At 44.3% G+C, this 24881-nt stretch overlaps 1 protein-coding gene and 1 long non-coding RNA gene across 4 annotated transcripts in view; one reads left to right on the forward strand and one right to left on the reverse strand.

Annotated features, from left to right (window-relative positions):
• The window catches only part of LOC144023250 (prolyl 3-hydroxylase 1-like), a 137067-nt gene that overhangs the window by 86404 nt on the left and 25782 nt on the right, over window positions 1–24881 (forward strand). The window lies entirely within an intron of this gene.
• LOC144023252 (uncharacterized) lies at window positions 1672–6869 on the reverse strand. Its single transcript, XR_013284513.1, has 2 exons — window positions 4800–6869; window positions 1672–4076 (listed from the first exon to the last, which is right to left on the reverse strand). It is a non-coding gene; the product is annotated as an uncharacterized LOC144023252 (long non-coding RNA).

Consider the following 24881-nt stretch of genomic DNA (forward strand, 5'->3'; position numbering starts at 1 on the left):
AGTTATTGTCAGGTATGAAGGTAACTGCTAACTCTCAAATCTATAGTAAGGATATGGAGGACCGTACAGTCTTCCCTCGCTATAACGCGGTTCACTTTTCGCGGTCTCGCTGTATCGCAGATTTTTTTTTTAAGTGCAATTTTGCATATTTTTTTGCAGTAATATACCTATTTTATAAAATTTATGAAGGTTTGAACATTATCAATGTTTGAACAAGAGAGAAATGTGAGAACATGTAAATGCCTCAATGAGAAAAGTGTCTAAATTGTGTGGTAGGGGATTTTAGAGCCTTAAAACATTTATAAGAATTGTAAAACATAAAGCTAACTACTTCGCCGATTTCATTTATTGAGGGTATTTTTTGGAACCTAACCCCAGCGGAAAACGAGGGAACACTGTATTGTGATGCGTGTTTGTGTTTTGTACACGTGCCATAATCCCAGTATGTACTGACCAAGGTTTCGGTGAGAGCTCGTTTCCTTGCAGCATCAATCAAACACAGATTCCCTCAGCGGTGTAAAGTTTTTCCGGAAAAGCTTTTCATACGTGGGAAATAGATGCATCATCTCCATCATGGGGCAGATGATGAAGAGGGACAATTCAATGACAGTAGAACAGTATTTGTCAATCACTGTGATGTCTGAACACCAGCGGTTACTTACAAAAAACAATATTCCACCTCCGTGCGATTTGCCAACCGCTTCAAAGTCCCGGTCAGCTCGGAACGCGGAAAAATCCTCCAACTGAACAGCCTCGACTGGAACTGATGGCTTCAGATGAGTCTCCACAAACGTGAAAACTGCCGTGTAGAAGTCGTTTCTTGCAACCAGTCCCTGGAGTTCATCCGTCTTATTGGAAACAGTTCACATTTCCAAGGAATATACCAGGACGCGATCCCCGCCGGCGGAGGCGAGCCAGACACCCTCCTCTCTTTCCCCGTTGCCCTCTGGTCGAATGCACAGCACTAGTGAAGAACGCTGTCCCCCTAACCAAAATATCCAAAAGATCTGTGGAACAGGTCAGTAATGTGGGTAAAATGCCCGGTGGGGTTAAAGCCATGAGTTCTTCTTTTGTATAAGATGTACTGCAGAATACAAATACAACGCAAAACACACAAAGCACCACACACTGTAACCCCTGTCTGATCTAGCTTACCTGGCCAACTCTCCGTTACAAAGGGTTAAGGCCCCCCTTTTATCTCAAACCGTAGTAACACGGGATTTACCGAGATGACGGGGACGCTTCAAGCTGGCGTCGAAAAGGATTCGTTTAGGTTCTCACCGCCCCAGTTTTAGAATGTCAGCCCGGCTTCCATTAGATTAACGCCCTTAAAGAGTAACCTTTGATGATTTAAGGATATAAATCTAATCACACTCTTTTTACAGCGGCTCCTTTCCCTATGATCGGTTGCACTTAGAATGACCTAAATATGTTTTACTGTCCTTGTTAGAACCGTAAGGGCTTGTTTTATTTGTTTATGTAAGCCGAAATAACCTTTCAGGAATTTTGGGAACGCAGCCAACATGTAGATGGAACTATTATCTATTCAATAAAGTATCTCTAAGTATGACTCAAATAGTGAGAGAAAAGTGTTAAAGCAGGAAAGTGAAGGTAGGGTTTAAGAAATCAATGATTAATGTGACAACACACATGAAAACTCTGAACCACATCTTGTCTTTCTTGATTTATTACTTGATCAGTGTTCAAACCAATAGCAAAGCAAAATTTGTGCAATAAGGAATATATGTTGATTAATGACAAGAGGTAATGATTCACACCATAAATTTAAACCAAACAGAATCACATGTACTCACAATTTGTTGCTCCTTACTCCAGATCATCAATTGAAGAAACAAGAAAAATACAAAGAAAAGAAAAATCCAAAACCAAAAAGAAGGGCAAAAGCTTTGAAAGAAGATTATCCCTTTGCTGGGTGGTCACGACAGGTAGCTATTCTGTGATGAACCACCTGGGCCTAATTATCTTTGAGCTAAACTGGTAGCTCAAAGAAGATAATTGAGGAAGTTAACCATTTACTATCCCGGCTGTTTAATTTTAATAAAACTGATCAAAACAAGGGGTAACTATTATCTTCTAACAGCCAATCAAGACAATGTGTCTACCACAAATTACTCTTATTTTGATTGTTAGAATTACTTCCTCATTCAGCATATGGGGGTAAATGGGGCACAGAGCCAACTGCGCTCCTCGTCAGAGGGAGCCTGGCTCTTTTTTGCACGCCCGTTTCGTTTTGTCCCGGCTAATTTATCACCTCGGAATGCTGAACATAGCATGACTAAGCACAGATGAGTGTGTTCCAGTCAGTCTGTACCAAAGTTGCTGTTGAGTTCAAAATGTCTAGTGTGGTATGATGAACTGCTGAGTTCTAAAAGTCTAGTGATTACAACTGCTTTTTCAGTTCCTCTTAACCTGTGACCTTAACAGTTTTGCAGAACACATTCGTTGACAGGGTCTAGTTTTTTATGCTGACAAAACATTAATGATTTTAAAATAAACTGTACTTCCTATTTGTGAATAAAATCCCTTCAAAGCTTTTTGCTCATAATACACCACACCAATACTGATTAATATGAACATAAAACCCAAACCACACTCAAAATAAAATACATGTTATGTCAAAACCACATTTCTTGCAATCTCATGGTGACATGTCAAAACCACATTTCTTGCCACCTCATAGTGACAGGCCAAAATCTTTACTCCCGTACTCCATTTAAGTATGTGTGCTATGGCAAATGAGTGTGTGCTGTGTGTGCGCAACTGTGTTACCGTAAATGGATGTATGTGTGTGTATTGTGCTTTGTGCTGGCTTCTGGTTCACAAGTTTATTAACCAATTATGGGGCATGTTTAAACGCTAATGAAGTTGACACTTACACCAAAGACATTTCAGACTAGTGTTGTGTGACATACCAGTTTTGTGTGACATAGCGATTATCTCAAACTATCATTGCATCATCGCATTCATTTGTTAATACACGTTACAGGTTCATATCATTCATGTTAGTGACATCAACAATGTTTTGTTTTTTGGTGACATCTGCTCAGCCCTCAGCCCGTGTTATCTGTCACCCCCCACATGAGATATGAGATAGGGAACACACAAACGCCGAGAGACAGGTCCCGTACCGGCATTAGGCATCGCAATGAACACCAGATGAATAGCTCACCGCGCGATCCGTGTCATCAATCACCATGGGGCTGTGGTCAGCCCCTGAGATCCCCTCTCCCAGCTCAGAGAGATCGTAAACACGCACCAAGAGCCCACTGCGACCATCAATGCGGTAGCCGACAGGGCCGTCAGGCGAGGGGGGGGGAGGAGGCGCAAAGGTCGGAGTCAAAGAGACGCCTCAACACCTCGGATGCCGAGGTATCCTCGTCGAGTGGGAGGGGCGATGGCTCAGCCAGGACTCCCAAGCCACTTAGTGACTCAGGGGAAGGGGAGGATACGAGCAAATCAGTTGGAGCAGTACTCGTACCCCCAGCCGGAGGCCCCCCAGTAGGTGGTTCAGGTGATGCTGGGGCGACCTCACCCTCGTGAGGGTCGTTTGGAACGACCTTTTCCACCGGTTGCAACACCGGCGGATCCTGTTGAACAGCCCTTGGCCGGGCTGCAGGTGCCAAGGGGAGAGGTCCACCTCTCCACGGACTCCAGTCAGCGCGTGAACGCCGAGACGAGATCAGCAGGCATGTGCCATCATCAAGGTGCGTTGTAATGCAACGGGTGTCATCTCTGAGCAGCCATGTAACGTGAAGCAGGGGGTAGGTGAACCCCAGACATGTCCCGAGATGGTCGATGTATACCTCAGGATGCCGAGGCTCCCCTCGGGCCGACTGCAGCGTGCCGGAGGACTCAGAGACCACCGTATGAAAGTCGGATTGTGCCAAGTCACGTCGTATGTCAACTTCATCCCTGTTTTTAACATATAGCCCCTCGCAGTAGAACCAGGAGTGCGTAGAGAGGGGAAAGCAGCAGTTTCCCATCATAACACCTCCCACCAGCCAAGCATATTTCATGTGGATCGTTCCGCACAGGATACATCGTGGAGTAGGGTTCTAAAACAAAAACCAAAATCACTATTCAAAATAAAATCACAATAAAACAAATGAGCAAACAGCAGGTTAAATGTAGCCCTTCACGTCATGAGGGATTCTGGCCCGTTCAAGCGGCCTCTCAGTTCTGGATGACAGTGAACCAACAGAGAGAATCGGCTCTCTGTTGACATCACTCTCTCCCCGGGATGGAACGACAAAAAAAGCTGCATAACTCATAAACCACATAATTAATACTAATTGGTCGACAATGTCAAACCACAGGATAATGGAAATAAATCCCCAAGTTATTCCCCACCTCACGAATCTAATGGTTCTAACAATCCAAATTTGTTTCTGTCCCACATTACTCTTAAGGCGAGCAACCAGGCCAACTACATATATGGCCAGCGCGATGGCAAGCAATCCTTCTAGAATTACGGGCCCATAAATCAGATGGAATGTGAAGGTTGAGGCCATGTCTAGCACAGTCCAGCACAGCAGGGCCACACCTTCAGCTATGCCTTTAGCGGTCCCCCATTGGATTCTCGTCCTGCCATGTAGGTAGACTAGAAACAATCCCAACCCGAGACTATAGGTGTGAAACAAAAATCTCAGCACTAAAACCTTTATCACTGTCGATATCAAAACAATGAAACGGGTAAATTGTAATAATTCCCACCTACCCGTACAACAGTAGCCCAACCATATCACAAATAATGACCAAAATTCAATTTCGTTACTCACATTAAGAGTTCCAGGGCGTCCCTGATGCCCTGAAGTGGTCCTATTTGCCATCATTTATGAACAAAAATTGTTTTGTCGTTCCACCCTGGAGATTTCGCGTGGATGACCAAAAAGTCAAAGTGGACGATGTCCAGTTCCTCCCGAGCGTATAAGAGTCTCAGCCCCGCCTCCTAGGAGGGGCCTCATCTCAATTGGTGATGTCCGAGCTCCCTTCCTTTTGGTGCGGAGCAGCTTTTTGGCGCATGTTTTGGTCAGGAGGTAGGCTATGGCTGCGGCTGTAAGCAAAAGCAAACCAAGTAAAATCCACTTCCATGATTTACTTATAGCTCGCCACAACCCTGAACCAATGGTTTCAAGACTTTGTTCTACAAAATCTAATGTGGAATCGATTACAACTCTTGTAGTTTGAACAAATACCAATTCAATTTTCTCATACCACGTGCAGTCATGAAGATCGCTGCCGTGCCCACATTGGAGCCAATGTTCAGCAGAGGAAAAACAAGTTCCTCTGTTATAAATTTTGTTTGGTCCAATCCAATCAAAACCTAGGACTTGATTACCCTGGCAAAGCGATTTTCTAAATGCGTGTCCCTCCCAAATTTGCACCAGAGCGTCAGGTCGATCAGGCATGAATTTTGGATATTCAATTTGTGTAAGCCCGTAATCATTCAGCCATTTAAGACAAGGTCGTTTGTCAGCTTGCATTCGTCTTTTCCATATTAGGTATTAGGTGATATGACCCAAAGGGCTCCTTCAGGAGTACTAAAATTTGCATAAGGATATTTATCTTTGCAAAACTCACCCCAATTTGGCACTGAGCCACAATTTTCGCGGGCCAGCTGAATCAAACAGGATGTTTTTTCGGAATTGCAAGTCATCATCCAAGGCCTGGGACTAAAATATAAATAGGGTGACCATGACGTACCTGGATAAGTGTCTTGTTCTTTGGAATACACTGTGGCTAAGTATTGGTATTTAATCCAATAATTAGATGATACATTAAGGCAAGGCATGACCCATTTTTTCATTTCCCAACTTTGAAAGCCCCACCAGGTCCTAGCGAGATCACGAGTGTGAAATTCTTTCCAAGCCTGCAAAACACCTTTTACAGTTTTATTCACAAGTAACCCTGAACAATTATGCACCCATTTTGTGCCTATTAATTTCTCAACCTCATATAGGGGGCATCTAGGTGAATTACCAACAGACCACTCTTTTTTATCTAGGTCAGAATATATTCTCCCTACAACACATTTATCAATATTATCAAAATCTTTTTGTGGCACTGAAAACAAATCATCTGGTGTGGGTATCAATTGAGTCCAAAACATTTCCCTCATAGGTTTCAATTGAAACTAGAGCTGCGAGCAGCTATAAAGGGCCCTCGCAGCCCGGGCCACGTTGGGGTCCTTGCACGTTGGGGTACTTGCACGTTGGGGTACTGGCACATTGGGGTACTGGCATATTGGAAGCAAAATTTCTTTGAAAATGGCATAATAAACGTTTACATGTAGAATATTTTTTTGCCAGTGTGTGTGTCAAGCTCAACGGGTTTTGATGATTGTTAAGACCTGCAAAAATCAGCGTCCTTATTTATTTTTAGGCAATGAGTTGCCCTGATTGGTATTTTTTTGTAAAAGTGTATATATACATCATCGCTCGTTGTACTCACTGCACAATGTTACTTTTATTGTCCAAAGGGGCAATCAAAAATGAATAAAACAAAATGGAAACGTACATACGTTTGGATCGGTGTGAAGCCAGTGAACAATTTGAGTGGTGGAAACTAAAAGAATATTCATAAATGACTTAGTTATCACACTTAGAATGAGTGTACATTTTTTGTACAAAATACCGTATGTGGGGTATTTTTTTTTTTTATATAAGCCTCAAGGGCTAGGTGGCGCTGTATTTATAACTGAATGTTGTCATACCTTCAGGCCTTGATTATAAGCATACATGTCAAGTGTGGGATTTTTTTTGGAGCATGTACCGTGGAGTTATTAAGCATATCCTTCATTCACGATATTGCTTTTAATGTCCATAGAGGCTATCAAAAATAAATAAAAATATATATATGTTTGGATAAGTCTGATGCCAGTGAACATTTTGAGTGGTGGAAACTAAAAGAATATTCATAAATGACTTCGTTATCACACTTAGAATGAGTTTACATTTTTTGTACAAAATACCGTATGTGGGGTATTTTTTTTTCATGCCTCAAGGGCTAGGTGGCGCTGCATATATAACTGAATGTTGTCATAGAGATAACTTCAGGCCTTGACGATAAACATACATGTCAAGTTTGGGATTTTTTGGAGCATGTCCCGGGGAGTTATCAAGCATATCCTTTTACATTGCGAAACACAAATTTTGATGCCCCGCCCTCATCATATAGTATTTCGAAAAGTCAAAAATTTTCCCCCTGTCGTTGGCTCAGGTCTTGACATGGTCCAGGCCAAGTCTTAACTCAGTCGGATGAAACGTGTAGGAGAAGTGGGCAAAAGTCTGCCCCCTGTGAATGTGCAAAAATCGTCAAAAATGGGACATTCAAAAATTCGTAACTCACTTCCTGTTCATTTTAGCATATGGGTACAAGAGACTTTTTTGTAGGTCTTGGGCTCCCTCATACACCTAAAAATATTCGTCGTTCTTGCTTAAACGTACAACCGGGGCTGCTTCGTTAAAAATTTCGAGGGGGCGCTATTGAGTCATTTTTGTAAAAATAGCACAATCAACAATAAAATATTGCTCATTTTACCAGGCCAGATGTGTGTGCCAAGTTTCAGGAGTTTTTGTGCCAGTTTAGGCCCTCAAAATTGGTGTTGTTTTCTTGGCGAACAGCGCTTAGCCACGCCCACAGCGATTCGCGAAAACTCACAAACTTCGTATTGTGACATCATGAAGACCGAAACCCTCATCTGAGCAAATATGAGGTAGGTGCAGTTAATGGGGTTGGAGAAAAACATTGAAGAAAAATCGTAAGAAAAAAAATTGCCAGTAGGTGGCGCTATCAGTAAGATGAAATATAAGTACGTAGATGTCTTAAGGGCTGGACTCTCATCAAATGTGTGAAATTTTGAGAAGATAGGATCATCTGGGTCAAGTTAAAGCAGGTTTTATTGCCACGAAAAATTACCAGACTTTGCGCCACCGTAGCGGCCACGCCATTTGGCGAAAAGTTACAATATTCAGTGTAGGGCATGATCAACATCTTAAGGCTTGTCTGACCAATTTTCAACTGGATCCCTTCAAAGAGCTTGGCACAGTAGCTAAAAACGTAAAGTATGACATTTATTGTCACCACTAGGTGGTGCTATATATATAACAGAATTTTATCATATAGATGTCTTCAGGCCGTGACTATTAAGTTGCATGAGAAGTTTGAGATTTTTTGGAGCTTGTACATGGGAGTTATTCAGCATTTTGTCTTTCTGGACAAATGAAATTTTAAAGGCAATATTTGATGCCCCGCCCCCGTCATATAGTATTTCAAAAAGTCAAGATATTTTGCCCAGTTGTTGTCTCAGGTCTTGAGATTATACATGGCAAGTTTGAAGTCAACTGGCTGAAAAATATTTGCAAAGGGGGAAAAAGTATGACCACATTGAATGTGCCAAAATGGGCCAAAATTGGACATTCAAAAATTCATAGCTCACTTCCTGTACATTTTAGGAAACAACCAAGGAAGCGTATCGTTAATCCAGTGTTCATAGTCAACGATCGAAACTCTTTTGACAGTTAACGTTTCATAAAACAAATTATTTGTCATGTATGTATTCGATGAAGGACCACGTACATGGTAATTTAGCTCGCACGAATTCATAACATTCCAATAACAAGGTTTTAACTTCATCTGAGCTACGGCACACTCATTTTGTCGCTGATTTATCAGTGTGGCTGTGCTTCTCTTACCTCTAAAAGAGGATCTCCTTTTGCTGTGCTTCAGGAACTTGGCTCTCGTCCAACGCAGCGGGTCAGCGGGAGAGCGAACACTCGCTGCGGTTGTTGTACTGACAGGTTCTGGGCTCACTTTGCAGCTATAATTAATGCAACTAAAACATGGTTCCCACTCAGGCCTGAATTCTGTGCAAAACATTCGTCTCTCCTGTGCGGGAGTAATAATATCTCGCGGTCGCCTAGGATCCCAATATTCCCAATAACCGGTACCGTTGAGGCCTGGAATTGGTCGGCATTTATGATTAGAATACCAGGATGGTGTTTGACCTTTAATTTGGATCCAATTATTTCTGACTTCTCTTTGTTCAAGCTCCCTTAGTCCTATTAAAGAAATTAACAGCTTCATGGGATCAGCTACACGATAAATTGTCTTCACATAATATTGTATAACCTGACCCTGGGCCTGTTTTTCTGATATCAATTTGTCGGAAAAGGTCGTCATTGATTTTAACTCGTCTGTTCTGTTGGTGTCATAACTGGTAAGAGAATTTATCAAATGTGTGATCACTTTAAGTTGGTTGTTTAGAGGGTCAGCCTCCATAACAGTGCGTATTTTCACGTCTAGTGTACTCATTGTGACACTCCAGCATGTCTGGTTATATTTCTTCGTTGTAGCGTACCTTATTTCTCTCAAATTTAGGGGGGACGCCTCATCTCTAACCAAGCCTAGTTTAACCAAAGTACACATGAGTGCTTAACATTGTAACAAATACAATCGTGCCCATACCGTAACACAGAATCTTTACCCACGGTATGCCTGACAAGGGAAAAATGTTAGGTTTCGGTACCTCAAAGTCCACATGTCCTGGGTTGAAAGACGGAGCTTCAGGCTCCGGCTGCTCCATAATAATCACATCATCCCGCCAAAGGAAAATGTCTCTTCTGTCCGGCACTCCTGGATCAATTTCATCAATTTCTTGGTATACATGCTCCTGACGCCTAAACTCGACGCTCCTCTCTGTCACGACAGATGGCAGATTTAAAGCTGGTGTCGGTCTTACCTCGCTTGTGACATTGGTGTACACCGAGCCGGCACTTGCTGACGGCCGAGGAATTGCATATCGGGGCTCTCTTACGGCCCTGAGGTTGACGTATGATGACATCTCACTTGCTGCTGGTCCTTCTGGCCATCGGCCAGGTGTACGCGTTCCTCTGTTCAGAGGAGCTGGTTGCTGTGTAATAACGACTCCTTCTGCTGGGACTTGAGAAAAGCCAGAATCCATTATTTCATATTGTGTCTCACCTCCAAAACTTTGAAATGTTGTCATCTCCACTGGTCGTATTTCTCCTGTTTCAGGACTGTTCTCTATCCTCCTTGCCATCCTCCAACACCCGGGACTCGCTGGACAGTGGTTCGCTGCTGTGACCGATGAGTGTCCGATAGAAGTTTCCGCGTTCGTCTTTAATCTGTGGGTCGAGACCTCGCCACACCTCTTTCCATGACGTAATTAGCGCCATTCCCCCCGTAGTATTTCCATAATTTACACTCTGTATCAATTCTTGCTCTTCATCCGATATTTTCAAACCTTTCTCATATCTTCCTTTTCTGACCAAAATGAGCTCTTCCCACAAGGGCTGATTCTGTTCAGTTACAACTGAGGTCAATTTCCACCATAACGGACCATACTGACTCAAACTTGCAAAGCATTTAAAAGGAGGTTTTGTATATTTTTTGCGTACAAACTCTCCACCATTCTCAATGGCATTTCAACATTTTCAATTACGTAAAAGTGCATGTTGCCCTGAGGGCGCTTTTTTAGGAAGTGGAACATGCGCTTGCTTGTTGTAAAGAGCAGCAACCCTTGTATGGTCACTTCGAAATACATGGGCTGTAAGGGTGTCACGATTTCGATTTTTTATCGAAATCGATCGAAATTACGTCACGATTTCGAGCATCGAAATAGAAGAGAAGACACACGATTCGATGCCGACCCCCCACCCCCCCCCCCCCCCGCGCCCGCCGCCACCGCCGCCGCCGCCACCGCCGCCACCGCCACCTCCCAGGAAAGCAAATGAGACGCAGCCATTCAGCTACTAGCTAACGGCACTTGTTAGCTGACTTCTCCTGCAGTCATGATGGCAAGCGCGGACAGACACAGCAATGGTGCTTCAAGCCGCTCCCGCTTCTCTCGTCACCAGTTTGGAAACATTTTGCGTTCCCGGTGAGTTATGTCGACAACGTGAACGATAAAAAGACCACAGTTGCAAGATATGCTATGTGCGCGTACTGTACTCGGCCACGGTGTTACGCCCGGCTCGTCAAGGGGAAGGGAAGTAACACAATAACAGAAAATATAGAGTAGATAAACACGGGTCGACTTTAACATCTGAGTAGTTTTAATTGAAATTTCAGGCAGGGGTTTGACAAGGGAGTGAAAGTGGAAGGTGAACAAATAATAACCGCATTTGACAGAACTGACAGAACGGAGGAGAAACGGATACACAATAGCGTCGCGCTGGCACAGTCGTCCAATCGGAGTGTCGCGCTGGCACAGTCGTCCAATCGGAGTGTCGCGCTGGCACAGTCGTCCAATCGGAGTGTCGCGCTGGCACAGTCCTCCAATCAGAGTGTCGCGCTGGCGCATTCAAACTGAAGTACCATTATACGGGCACCAGCCGACACAAACACACACATACATACTAGGGGAGCGGAGCCGGCGGCGGGCCCGAGCCGCCAGCCGTCACAACGGGAAACACGACAAACATGACGGGACATTTACGCAGGCATCACAAAGATTTAGATTTATCAAATTCAACTAGAAGTGGGAAAACAACGGTCCAACCAACTATTTCATCCTCATTTACAGTGAAACTTCCACACACTTCAGCTCGCGCGAAACGCCAGATCCATAGGTCTATTTATAGCAGCAGACCTGCAGCCTTGGAAAACGCTGGATTCAAACATTTAATTAGTGTACTTGAACCACGCTACAGTATGCCCAGCAACTGTAAATGTTGGGATATAGTTTGTTCAGGCTGTATTTGTTCCATGACTTTGGATACAATATATTTTTTGTTGTTGTTGCACATTGCACATTATTTTAAGAGGAACGCACAGCACACTGTTGTAACCAAAAACAGTCAATAGATGGCAGGCACCCACTGTGACTTTTTGTTTTTGTTTTTTTATTTTTTATTTTACACTTCAGTAAGAACAAGACGGTTAACTTTATATTGTAAATAAATTCTTTGAATTTGATCATTCCTGCCTAATGTCAATTATCATATATTACATAAATTTACACAAAAATAATATGGAAATTGCATCACCTATATGTAGCCGATCTTTTGAAATAAGATTTACTGTACAATGAATAGAACCAATGATCATAGACTAGCCTTAGCCTACAGAAGCATATGCCTCTGTGTTATAAAGTGGGGGAGCGGGAAAAAAAAAAAAAAAAAAATCGAAAAAAAAATCGAATCGTGACCCCAAAATCGAAATTTAAATCGAATCGTGGAGTTGGCGAATCGTGACACCCCTAATGGGCTGACAGTTATCATAATAGTTTGGGCCCCAGCGTATTTTTAAAGCATGGCCAATTGTCACTGAATTTAATATCCAGGGAAGTTTTGCAGGCATTCTTCTATCTTTAAATTTTCTGACAACTCTCGGGATTATTAATGGCTCGGGGTATCGCTGGCATGCAAAGTGATTAGAAACACCATGGTACCACTTTAATCTTTCCCACTGATCAATCGTTCGTTCAATTTGATACATTGTTTGAGACATATCATTACTTCTCCAGTGCATATCTTTGCTACACCAATAATCAACAGAAGTTACTTTTTCCCTTTCATAATTGAAATCTCTTTTTGGTATTGATAATCTAGGGCCTGGAGGTTGAAAAGGTATATGTTGCTTACCTTTGCTTCTTGGTTTTCTGTCTTCTTGCCTTTCGTGTTGTTGACGACTCGACGAGGTCATCATCGCGGCTGTGTGCTGGAGGAGACAGTCCCTTGGCAGCCGTTCCGCGATACACAAAGGAGGGGGCCCTCAGTTTGCGGTTTCCTTTTTTGGAACCAGGTTCCTCTTTTTCAAGTTGCTTCTGAGCTTTTTCTATTTCTTTTTCTTTGTGTCTTTCTGCCCTTTTGCCTTGTCGGAGGGGATGATAATTAGTCGCATCACAAGAAAAATGATGTGTATGACACTGAGTCATCATTCCACGCTTCTCTGCTCCACCAGTCTGCGTAGGTGGGGGCCTTTTGCCACCTCTGCCCTTGCGCTCCGGTCAAGTTAGGGCAAACTTTGCGATCGAGCCACTTCCAAGTAACTACTTTAATCACTCCCGGAATTGGGGCGGGTCCCTGAAACGCCCACGATGCGTTTCTAGGGGGATTGTCAGGATTCCACTCGTTGGACATCCACCAAAATTCCAATTGTTCACTTTTTACCACTTTTACTTGTACCAATTCTTCATACACTGGTTGTTCATTATGGTTAATTAAAGATGTTATTTTCCACCACGAGTCTTTAACGAACCCGTGATTGCCGAAACAGTTGTAGTTGTTTTTTCGATCAATTTTAAATTCTTCTTTCCTTACCTGTACTGGTAAGTAATCAGTAGAATTTTCAACTAGACGGCTACTTCCGTCTTTCCATTTAGGCTCTTGCCAGCGCATTTCAACTTCGCGATACATACATTCATCATTTGTCCAAATCAGGGACAAGCTATGTGTTCTTACATCTATGTATGGGGGTTGTACATTATCATAATAATTTGGTCCCCATCTATAGACATAATTTTTATCATAATGAATGTTCAGGATCCACGGGGCTCCTGTGGGGAATTTTGTGGCTTCTATTTCTTGCCATTGCCAATTGGTTACATTTAAAGCAACACTATCTGCGCACCACATCGCAGCATCAGAATGGTGCGGCATTATAGCCCATTTAATTGTAGGTCTTTTGTACTGACCTTTTTTTGTCCCAAATCACCGTTCCTAAACGACATTTCAGTTTCAATCCAATAATTATTTGAGCCCTTACCTTTACAAGAAATTTCGTAGTCACACCGTGGATTGTAGGTGGGATTTTCCCGATGGGTAATTAATTCATTTAAAGCCAAATAGTCCGTGATATAGGGGCGATTTTCTTCAGGCTGCCTTGTTTCAGTCATTGTCGCTACTCCGGTGCGCGGGGTGCAGTTTCCAAAACTCTGCTGGGTATGCTCAGCTGAGACAGCACACGTTGAATCCTTTGCCTGCTTCCTCCAATATGGAGAACACATCTTGGTTGCTCAATACTAGCAGGAGAGGGAGGGAGTGCGCTTTGACTTGCACTGTCATTCTGATGTGGCTGTGTTTCTTCCTCCATGGCCGTGAGGTCAATTGTCGGCTGTTCCGTTTCTCCGTCCAGACACAAGTCTGCGTTTGATGTGCTGGCGTCTCTCAGGACAATATACCTTGATGCCATGAATTCTTCAAAATTCTTTCTCTTCCTTTCTTGTGTAGCCAGCCATTCAAGAATAGGGACTGCACTCAATTCCATAGAGATGGAATAAATTCCCTCATATGGCACTATAGCCATGTTTACTGTGATTTTTACCATGGCTGAATCCAGTCGCAGCTTGTTCGGGATTTGCTCTGTCTGTCCCTGCTGCCATCGTGGCGGTCTTGGTGCCAAGCAGTACATCAACTCTTTTTTTCTTGTACTGCAGTTTTTTAGGGCTCGGGTCCAAAACTGTGGTATAGCAATACATGTCATGCGCATACCAATTTTTGTCCATTGCTGGCCCTGGCGCATCCTCGAGAGGGGTGTCTGTGCGTGCCAGCATTTGCCCAACGAGAGAGGCCCAAATCTTAGGAGCCCAAGGTCCTCTCGCAACATCTCTTTCTGTGGTTTCTTAATTTCGACCAGTTTGCACATCTATTTCCAGATATTCAGGGACAGAGTTGCTCATAAGCGGTGCTTGGTTAAGAGGTACCACCTGCCAAGGCCAATTCTCAGCCATGAGCTTGTTAAGTCTGTCTTGTGCCAAAAAACTATCTAATGCCTTAATTCCTCCGTGGGCCCTCAAGGCCGGACGGAGTCTAACCAGTGGTGTAATGGCAGATGTAAGCTGCCAACCTTCGGATTCGCCTCCACTCACCAGATAGCCTTTGGCCTCGAGGTCACGGCACTGGGCGCAGTACTTCAAAGCTTGTCCATCCCAGGTGCATCTGCAACTTTGTCCAGGCTGAAGCAGCTGCAATGCCCCCTCTCCAAACTCCCACTGAGCAAAAATCTTCATTCGGGGCAATTTTTTGATCTGGCACTCCTCACATATGACATCATCCAGTACCTTGACAGGAAACAGCGGGTCACTCCCTTCTCCCGTCTGCCGAGGCATCTGGAGTGGATCAGCCTGGGGTCTCATGAATCCAATCCCGGTCCACTTGGTCGGCAAGGTGTTAGAGCACAGACAGATCACACATTTCTCCTCCACATTCCTCCATTTAAAGTTCTCCACCGCTGTGGTTAAAAATCCACACTTTGCATTTTCCAAAATGCAATCTGCCAATCCGGCCATTATGCCTCTTGGCGAGCGGCGTGTAATTACCGCACCCTTGACTGAAGCTAGTTTGATAAAGGGCGGGATGTCGGCGATGTTCGCTGCCATTCTGATTCCCTGGTTATTTCTTGGCTTTAGCTGGTATGGCTTTAAGCTGCTCCACGCCTTGAATTCCTCTCTTTTTCAGTCGGACTGTGTTTCTGTCTAAAACTTCTTCAACAATGTCAGGCCGCTCGTATTTAGGCTTAACTGCTGTGTTGCTGGGTGAATCTCTTGACTTAATCCAAACTTGCTGACCCACTGCAAAAGGACATTCCTCTTTTTGCGGCGCTGACAGCTCTTGTTCCCTATTTGCCTGTTGAGCTATGACTGGGCGTTGATTCAATTCTTCCGACGGAGACAGTCGAGCTGTGCGGCTCCGCCCGTTTAAACTCACTGCCAATTCCACTAGCTTTGTGCTCCACTCCTTCCCATTGGCATTTTTCCCGAGCCAATTTTTAACTAACCCAATCGTTCGCTCTGCAACCCCGTTTGCTTGGGGCGTGTAAGGGGGCGAGAATATTCTCATTACACCCCATTTCCTACACCATTCATCAACTTTAGCATTTTTAAAATGCGTCCCATTATCTGTTCTTAATTCTTTGGGTATTCCCAGCCACATACAACTGTCATTCAGTGTCTTCAGCACACTGTTAGCATTGGCCTTCCTCACAGCATTAAGTCCCAAATAACCTGACATTGAATCGACAAGCACAATCAGATATTTCTCACCTTTAGCTCCGTTCACCCCCAGAGGACCAGCCACATCCATGCAGATTGACCCCCAGGGTACGGTGCTTTTAATGGTTAATCCGTCTGCTCGCTTCCCTCGTCTTCCTGCATTGTACATGTTACACAACTCACAGTCTCGCAACACAGAGCGGATTGTTCTGTCAGGAATCCAAAGCTCCAGCTTTTCCAGCTGCTTCCGTGTGGGCATGGGGCCAGCATGACCTATAGCTTCGTGTACAGCCTTAGCCACCTCCCGCACGGATTCGTCTGGAACCACCTTTCCCTGAGGTGTTCTGCTCCAGTTTTCTGTTCCTACAACTATTAACCGTCTTTCTTGAACATATCGGTCGACTTCGTCGTTTCCTTGCCAATATGCCCCCTCCCTAAGGTGGGCTTTTTGATGAACAACATCAATTTTCAATGAAAGTCTCATTTCAGCTATTTTCTTCCATAACTCACTGTGAGCTACCATTTTTCCTCTCGCTCCCTCATAACCATTCTCTTCCCAGATGGCTAGATCTTCTTTGAGGGCTTTTGCGCAATAAAAGCTGTCGGTTATAACCTGCACATGATTTATGTGTCTTTCCATTACTTCCAACAGCCCTTCTAACACTGCTGTTACTTCTCCTGCTTGTGCACTTCCGGCAACTTTGCCGCGGCTGCGTCAAATTTCTCTCCCGTGTTGTTTGAGGATGAAGCCCCAGTGTGCGTGCTTTTCCTCACCCTTTTTCGACCCGTCCGTAAACAAGGCCCATTCACTGGGAGTTCCCTCTTCTTCCTGTGTCCTCAGCCTTCCTGCATGGCTCGCTCCTGGCCCGATTTCCAAATCGGGATCCAGCAATATGTCTTCCCATCTTCCCCACCTGACATTAGTGGCTTTTGTACTTTCAAGTGTGGCTTTTCGTAAAAAGCGATGTACTTGGCTCTGTGTGATGACTTTAATGCCTTGTCCTTGTGCCAGGTCTTTCAGCGGCCCCCAATACTTAGCCAGAACTGCAAGTTCCTTCTCTTCTTGGGGAAACTTTTTTTCCACACTGGTCAAGGTGTAAGTCCACAATGCCACCATACCTGCCTTCTCGTTGCTGACGGTTAACATGGCATCATCGTCATCACAGCGTATTTCAGCAACTAATCGAGTAGTCAGGCTCCTAGGTTCCAGGTGTACAGCATTTTTTACTGCTTCCCTTAATTTTACTAGATTGGCTTGATCTGTTGCTGACCATAGCCAATTTTTGGTCTTTGTTTCGTCTGGATCTTTCCGAAGCCGCGCGTACAGCGGCCTTGCATGTCTTTGATAGTGTGGGACGTGGTCTCGCACGTAGTTGCATAACCCAAGTATTTTTTGGAGCTCATTCTCAGTGGTCGGCGGCAGAATTCGTTCAATCTTCTGTCGATACCCTTCTGACAGTCCCAAGTTTTCATCAACCTGGAAGCCCAAATAATCTACCTGGAAGCGGGCCAGTTGACATTTTTTGAGGTTGAGTTTGAGTCCTGCAGCTGAAACTCTCTCGATCACCGCTTGTAGCATGTCTAGGTTCTCCTCTTCGGTGTCATTGGCAATAAAAACATCGTCAATATACACCGTGACCTCCAGTCCCTCTAGCACTTGCAAAACTGCTGACTGGAATACATTGGGTGAGTTTTTATACCCTTGTGGCAGTCTTTGCCACACGTATGCCTTCCCTTTGTGTGTAAATGCAGTTTTTCCTTGCGAGGCTTTCACAATTCTCAATGAGAAAAATCCATTTGCCAAATCAATGCAGGATTTGTATTTTTTTACTCTTAATGTCTTCAATGATGCTTGTGGGTTAATTAGACTTGCCTTGTTAGCTATTGTTCTTCGATTGAGGGCCTTAAAGTTGATTACCGGCCTCCAGCCGCCTCCAGCAGATTCTGGTTTTTTGACTGCCTGAATTGGGCTGTTGGTAATCGGATTAAGTTCCTCTCTGATGATTTCTAACTCCAGCAACTCTTTCACAATCATGTCCATTTCGGCCACCGCCCCTGGATTGAGTGGGTATTGTCTTACAGGGGGATGGACTGCACCCGCGATGACATGCACGTGATTCGTTCCCATGTCTCCGCAGTCATTCTTGAAATGAGCAATGGAAGCTTTGTCCAGAATTCTGGCCAGCCTTTCCTTTCCTCCAGGAGACAGGTTGCTGTCATTTACTTGTTGGATTTTGACAGCTGGCACATCCACCGGTTTGTACCACTCTCTGCTTGGTGTTACTTTGGTCGGGCCTACACGGACCAATTTAGCTTGTAATTTACTCAGTCTCTTCTTTGCAGACCGGCGCTGGTTCTTCGGCTTTCCCATGTCTTCCGCATCGCGTAAAGTCAATAAATTATATGGTCCCATAACCCATATAATTCCTCTCCATGTGCCAACAGGCATTTTGGTTGTTGTTCCATCAGCTACTATCACATCCAGGTGTCCCTGTTGTCTTAAGGCTTTGCGAGTCATGGACACCTCTGCTCCCGTGTCCACCAGATAGGGGATTTTTCCCACATTTCTGTAGAGAATTATCTCCTCTTCGGTAGACGCCTTCAATTGTGACTCGCGCCTGTTCAGTGCTCATTGCTCAGGCCCCTGTGGAGGCAGCAGCAGCTTTGCGCGCCTCTTGCAGGGCATTTTTTTCTTCTGGGGTCATTTTTCCATATTCTTCTTTTGACACTTAAGCTCCAGGATTTCTTTTTTTAGTTGGATTATTCTGTGAGTCCCGTGCATCATTATTTGGTTTTGCATATGTGTTTTTAGACGCCTGTGGCTTGTTGTATGCAGGCCTCTGAGGCCTTGGGCCTGGCGCAGCTCCCTGCTGTTGCCGGGGCAACGAATATGTCTCCCCCTCGTGAGCGAGTGGCTGCGGGCCAGCATATGCAGCTCTTCGAGGCTGCTGGCTATAAATTTCTCTATGCTGGACAGGCTGGGGTGTCATCGGGGTAGATTGACGCACTTGGTCGCCCTCACGCCGGTTGTTAGCCTCTTTTCTTCTCTCATTATAGTGCTTCGTCAACCTGTCCCATTGTTTGATAGACTCTTCAATCTTCAAGACTGAACTTTCCGGTCCCATCTTAACAAACATGGCTTGGTTTGGTTTATCAGCTACAAGCATTCTCAGGACTTTAACGTACCTGTTTGGTGTTATAATTTGCTTCAATTTGTACCACACATTCATCAAGGTGACTCCTTTTTTGAGTTGTTCCTTGGCTCGGGTTACATAGGTCTCTTCATCTTCTTCGTCCTCGTCAACCCATCGTTCATACACTCCTTGTGCGGTTTCGTGGGACATCACTGGGTCGGAAATCACTAACTGCAGCCACATCTTTTTGGCTATTTCTCCTCCTGGGGCATCTTTGATCATGGGCCAAGTTGCATATAAATATTCTTTCACTGTTTCTTTTGGGTCTTTAACTCGAACCATGGCCTTTAAGGCCTTAAAGGCTCGCATGTTCTTCTCCTGATCATCTAACGTCGCCAAATCATTTGGGGCCTGTGTTACTAACACAGGCTGTGCCGTGTTTTGCTGTTGCTGAGGAGCAGTGGCTGAGACAGGCAATGAGGAAGCTGCAAGTCCTGTCTGAGTGCCAGCAGGCCCCACTCCGGCCCCGTCTTGATTTATGACATCATCTTGTTCTCTCAACTCTGCCTGAGCTTTGCAGTAAGCCGCCTGTTTTAACAGCTTCAACAAAACATCATACAACACGGTCACAAAACCCTCTCTGAAATTTTTAGTCAATATTGTACAATTTATTAATGTACGATATGCTGGGGTCATCAACACATTAATTATCTCCCCATAACTCGTTTTCACAGTTAGAGATGCTTCTTTGCTGAGTTTGTCCAACCAAGCAGCAGGATAAGGATATTCTGTTTGACCTACCGCCGGCACATACACACGCCTGTCATCCTTAGTCTGCAGGTAGCCAATCCGGACGTCCAGGGCTATCCTTTCTGAGGCCTTCAGAACACTTAGGACTGGCTGCTGTTTTTTGGTTCCCTTGCGGGTTGCTCCTCTTATTATTTTTGGCTGCTGAGCATTGCTAGGGCTGGTCAGGGGGGCAAATGACTCCAAGGAAACGAGGTCATCAATCTCATCTTGAGGTGGCGCCCTCGTGCCGGTGTCACCGTCATCCTCACTTCCCTCCTCTCCGCTGGATGATGATGAGATCGGCGGAGCCATCACCTCAGCGTCTCTGTTTGTTTTCTTCATTGCTTTCCTCCCCGTGACCTCTTTGGTAACAGGGGTCGGGGGGGGGGGCAACTCCCTATATGAGACATCCACTCCTTGCGGCGAGGAGGCCGCTGAGCCCGGAGCTGTTACAGCCTCCTGCATGCTGTTTCTACCTGGTGACTTTTTTATCTCTGTTGGTTTTTCCCTACCTTCTCCAGGTAGCGAGGGCCTCCAAGGCGTGGTGGGAAGGCCGCTGGGGCCGGGTTGTTCATCATCTGACACCATCTCCTTGGCAACACTCACCAGTGAACCTGTGACAGAGGAAGGGTGGGGGCCGAAGGTTACATTTTGAGTGTTCATACCTTGTTCTGTGGCCGGTGACCCGGCTCCTTCAGGAGTTTTCATCAGGCGAGGCTTCTGACGCTGTAATTTCTCCTTCAGTTGCAGCCTGGCCTCCTGTAAGGCTCGTGCAGTCCATCTCTCCATCGCCTCGGCCTCCCTCCTGTTATGTTGTTCTTGAGATATGGCCACCACGAACTCTGTATCTGGAAGCTGGGTAACAGGGGTCGCGATCTGCAGCCTAAAGGCCCCTAGGGCCACTGACTCGGCTATTGTCCACAACATTCTTCCTGATCTTATTCCGTTCACATCAATCACGACACGTGTAGCTTCCTGATCAATAGCTCCATTTATAGCTCTCTCCAAAAGTTTCATCACATTTTTTATATATGCTCTTTGATCTAATTCTGAAGTCCATTTTTGCCCTGGGCAATGAACTATCATGTAAAAGTTAGAACTTCCTCCACTTGTTATTCTGTATTCCCTGGCCTCGGATATTTCCTCAATTGGAACCTGACTCCGTATGTCTCTTCTCTCTTTCATATTCTATTCCAGCTGATGATTTTAAACTCGCCCTGAATCTACTATTGTACGGCCTGAGTTTTACATCAGTGAGAACAATAAGAGCGCTTCCACCAATCTCCCACACATTTCCATGGAATTGACATAGCATTATACCATTTCCCACATTCACTTTTTTGGTGGTTTCATCCGGCAAAGGAATTAGTGGAGGCTGCAGCCTAAGAGGACTCATTTTTTGAGTTAGTGCTTTTTGTCTCACTTCCTCTCTAGCCTGCCACTCACTTTCTTTGTTGTCATATTCTGTGTCTGTACCTTCCATTGTAATTTCTTCGGGTGTGCGCTCATCACCTGAATCAATTTCACCTTCACTCTCCAGTATATTTCCCTGCTTTCGATATATTGATATTTCGGTTATTTGATCCAATAGTGGTTGATACTCTTTTAAGCGGGGCATAGCTCTCGTTTCCCTAGGGTTGATTAACTTCCCTTCTATTTGGGCTGTCGATGCGAGCATTTTTACCACCGGATCAAATTCTGGTTGGGTGCTGACCAATTGCACAACATTATATTCGCTGAATATTTCCACCCACCATCTTAGCCATATTTCACCTTTCTCTTTTGTCTGTCCAACACTTGGATGCTTAACTATAGCAGTTAGCAAATATCCCTGTCCTGTGAGTTCAGCATAAAAAATGCCTTTATCCTGAATAGTATCCTCTATCAGCCCTCCGAGTTTATCTGCAGGGATAGACGGGTTTAGACAGTTAATCGCTTCTCTCCTTTCATGATGCCAATTCTCTAGACCTTGCCCATGAAGAAAAAGCCGTGTTTGAATATGAGGTTGTCCATGAACTAACTGTTGCGGTGCCTCAGGCCCTTCTTGACCCGAGGTCACTACATTATCACTGGTTTCGCTTGGCCTTTGCATTCTGCTGCCTTACGATTTTACAATAGTTGTAGGTCGAAGCTATTTTTTCAGTTGCCTCCCTCTTGCGCATAGAGGGACAGGGACCTACTATAGCCTCTGGTTACTCAATGTCTCTGGTTACAGAGTCACTTCTTCTCTACTAACAAAAGGGCTATTACTTCAGCTAACCTTTATTAGTAACTTATAGTGGTGGGATATTTCAATTAGGTTTCATACCTATTTCAACATTCCCCTTGATCAGCCTTTTTAGCGTATTCCTGAGCCCGCCTTGCTGTACAGTTTACTTTGGACCTGAGCAGTCAGCCCAAATAAACTGGTGTTGTTTTTGTACCCTAAGGTTTTCGAACAACCAACAAATTTTTATTTGTTACTTTAAGACTGATCTCCACTACATTTAGACCTATTCCAGTTGTAGCCTACAGCACAATTTCCCTTTTGGATATTTATGTTGCAGGTGCTGTTCCAGGAAACTCTATTCCTCACAGCCACTGTTTATATGTCTAACCAAGCTTATCTGACACTAAATTTATATCCTTTCTGGGGTAGCGAGGTCCTGGGAAGTCAACCTCAGCTACTCCCCGTCCAGGTTCTTCCTACGGACATGAATCAATTAACTTTAATCAATTTCATGTCCCTGTTCGGGCGCCAAGTGTCTGATCTAGCTTACCTGGCCAACTCTCCGTTACAAAGGGTTAAGGCCCCCCTTTTATCTCAAACCGTAGTAACACGGGATTTACCGAGATGACGGGGACGCTTCAAGCTAGCGTCGAAAAGGATTCGTTTAGGTTCTCACCGCCCCAGTTTTAGAATGTCAGCCCCGGCTTCCATTAGATTAACGCCCTTAACAATAACTGAGCTACCATGTAAACATTCTCAATCTATATTTATAGCCCTTACTATTGCTAAAAAAATAATCCTTGTCAATTGGAAAAATAAACAATCTCTAAATATCGACCACTGGTTAAACTTACTAATAAATTATATCTCAATGGAAAAAATCTCTGCCTTAAATAAAAATCAAGTATCAAGATTTAAACAAATATGGTCTATGTACATAGAATATTTTAATCTCAATTTGGCAACTTAATCCTGCCAAGATTCTGCCTGTTAACGAGAGCCACCACATCGTTACAACTTCTGTTTTCGCTGCTTCTGTATTTGGTATTTTGTATCTGATTGTTTTTATTTTTATATAGTCAGGAACCTAGTTGCTGCTAGTGGGCTCGAGCATACCACACTATACGACACTATACTCAATAACTCCTTAAGATCTATTTCTAGTGGGCACTAAGCATCAACACTTGGTGTTACTGCATGCTAATTAGTCAATTTTCTTGACGCCGTCCCCTGTGGTCGGGCGGGGGTGGTTCTGCCCCCCCCCCCCGTTGTCTGCTCGGTGGCGGTTGCGTCTTGGCCGCTCCCTGGGCCCCCTGTGGGGTGCGGTGTTGGGGTGCTTCCCCTGGTGCCCGGGGCGGTGCCGTCCCGGCGCGGTCCGCTGCTCCGTGCCCGGCGGCGCGGTTCGGGAGTGCTCGCTTTGCTGGACCGCGGTTGACGGCTTCTTTCTTTGGTGGTGGTCCTTATGCATGCCAGATCCGTCGCACCAGCATCTACTGAAACTCAACAGAAGTACCCTCTCCCTCCCACAGCCCCTTGAATCAGTTGGTGCTGGTGTCTGTGGTTCTCACTTTGCTTTATCTATCCTTCCCTCCTTCCTCTCTTTAGTTTTTCCTCTGGTCACTTGAGATCTTAATTTATTAGAAGTATGAGGTTTCTGGGGTTGGCATAAGACTCTGGTTTTGTAACCACGCAGGAGGGGTCTTGTTGGTGCTGGACTTCACTTTGATGGATTGGATGTACTGGCTTCTATGGATCTCACTCTGCCTTATCGATCCTTCCCTCCTTCCTCTCTTTAGTTTTTCCTCTGGGCTCTTGAGATCTCGCTAAATTTGCTGGAATTTAGAGGCTTCCGGGGTTGGCGTAAGACTTTGATTTTGTAATCATGGGGAAGGCAGGAAGTGTTTGGTCGGTGCTGGATTTCACTTTGATTTACCTTTCTTTTCTCTTTATTTCTTTTTTTTTTCTGACCTTTTCTCTGGTCTCCTGACCATTTAAACCTCACGACTCTGGCAAGATTCTGAAGCACCTGGTTAAGGCGAAGGGTAATGGGATATTTATAAGGTTTTAGGTGAATGAATGAGTATAAATTTATACGTATTTGCACGCACGCACACGCACGCACGCGCACGCACGCAAACGCACGCAAACGCACGCAAACGCACGCACACATAAAAAAAAAAAAAAAAAAAAAAAAAAAAAAGAGCAATGATGACAAGACGTTGAATCGGTAAGACTACCGAATGAACAATTCTGAGCTCTTTAAAAAAAAAAAAATAAATAAATAAATAAATAAATAAAAAAATAAAAATAAAAAATAAAAAAAATAAAAAAAAATAAATAAAAAAAATAAAAATAAAAAAAGATTAACGCCCTTAAAGAGTAACCTTTGATGATTTAAGGATATAAATCTAATCACACTCTTTTTACAGCGGCTCCTTTCCCTATGATCGGTTGCACTTAGAATGACCTAAATATGTTTTACTGTCCTTGTTAGAACCATAAGGGCTTGTTTTATTTGTTTATGTAAGCCGAAATAACCTTTCAGGAATTTTGGGAACGCAGCCAACATGTAGATGGAACTATTATCTATTCAATAAAGTATCTCTAAGTATGACTCAAATAGTGAGAGAAAAGTGTTAAAGCAGGAAAGTGAAGGTAGGGTTTAAGAAATCAATGATTAATGTGACAACACACATGAAAACTCTGAACCACATCTTGTCTTTCTTGATTTATTACTTGATCAGTGTTCAAACCAATAGCAAAGCAAAATTTGTGC

This window comes from Festucalex cinctus, chromosome 8 (assembly GCF_051991245.1).
Source record: "Festucalex cinctus isolate MCC-2025b chromosome 8, RoL_Fcin_1.0, whole genome shotgun sequence".
NCBI classification, from domain to species: domain Eukaryota; kingdom Metazoa; phylum Chordata; class Actinopteri; order Syngnathiformes; family Syngnathidae; genus Festucalex; species Festucalex cinctus.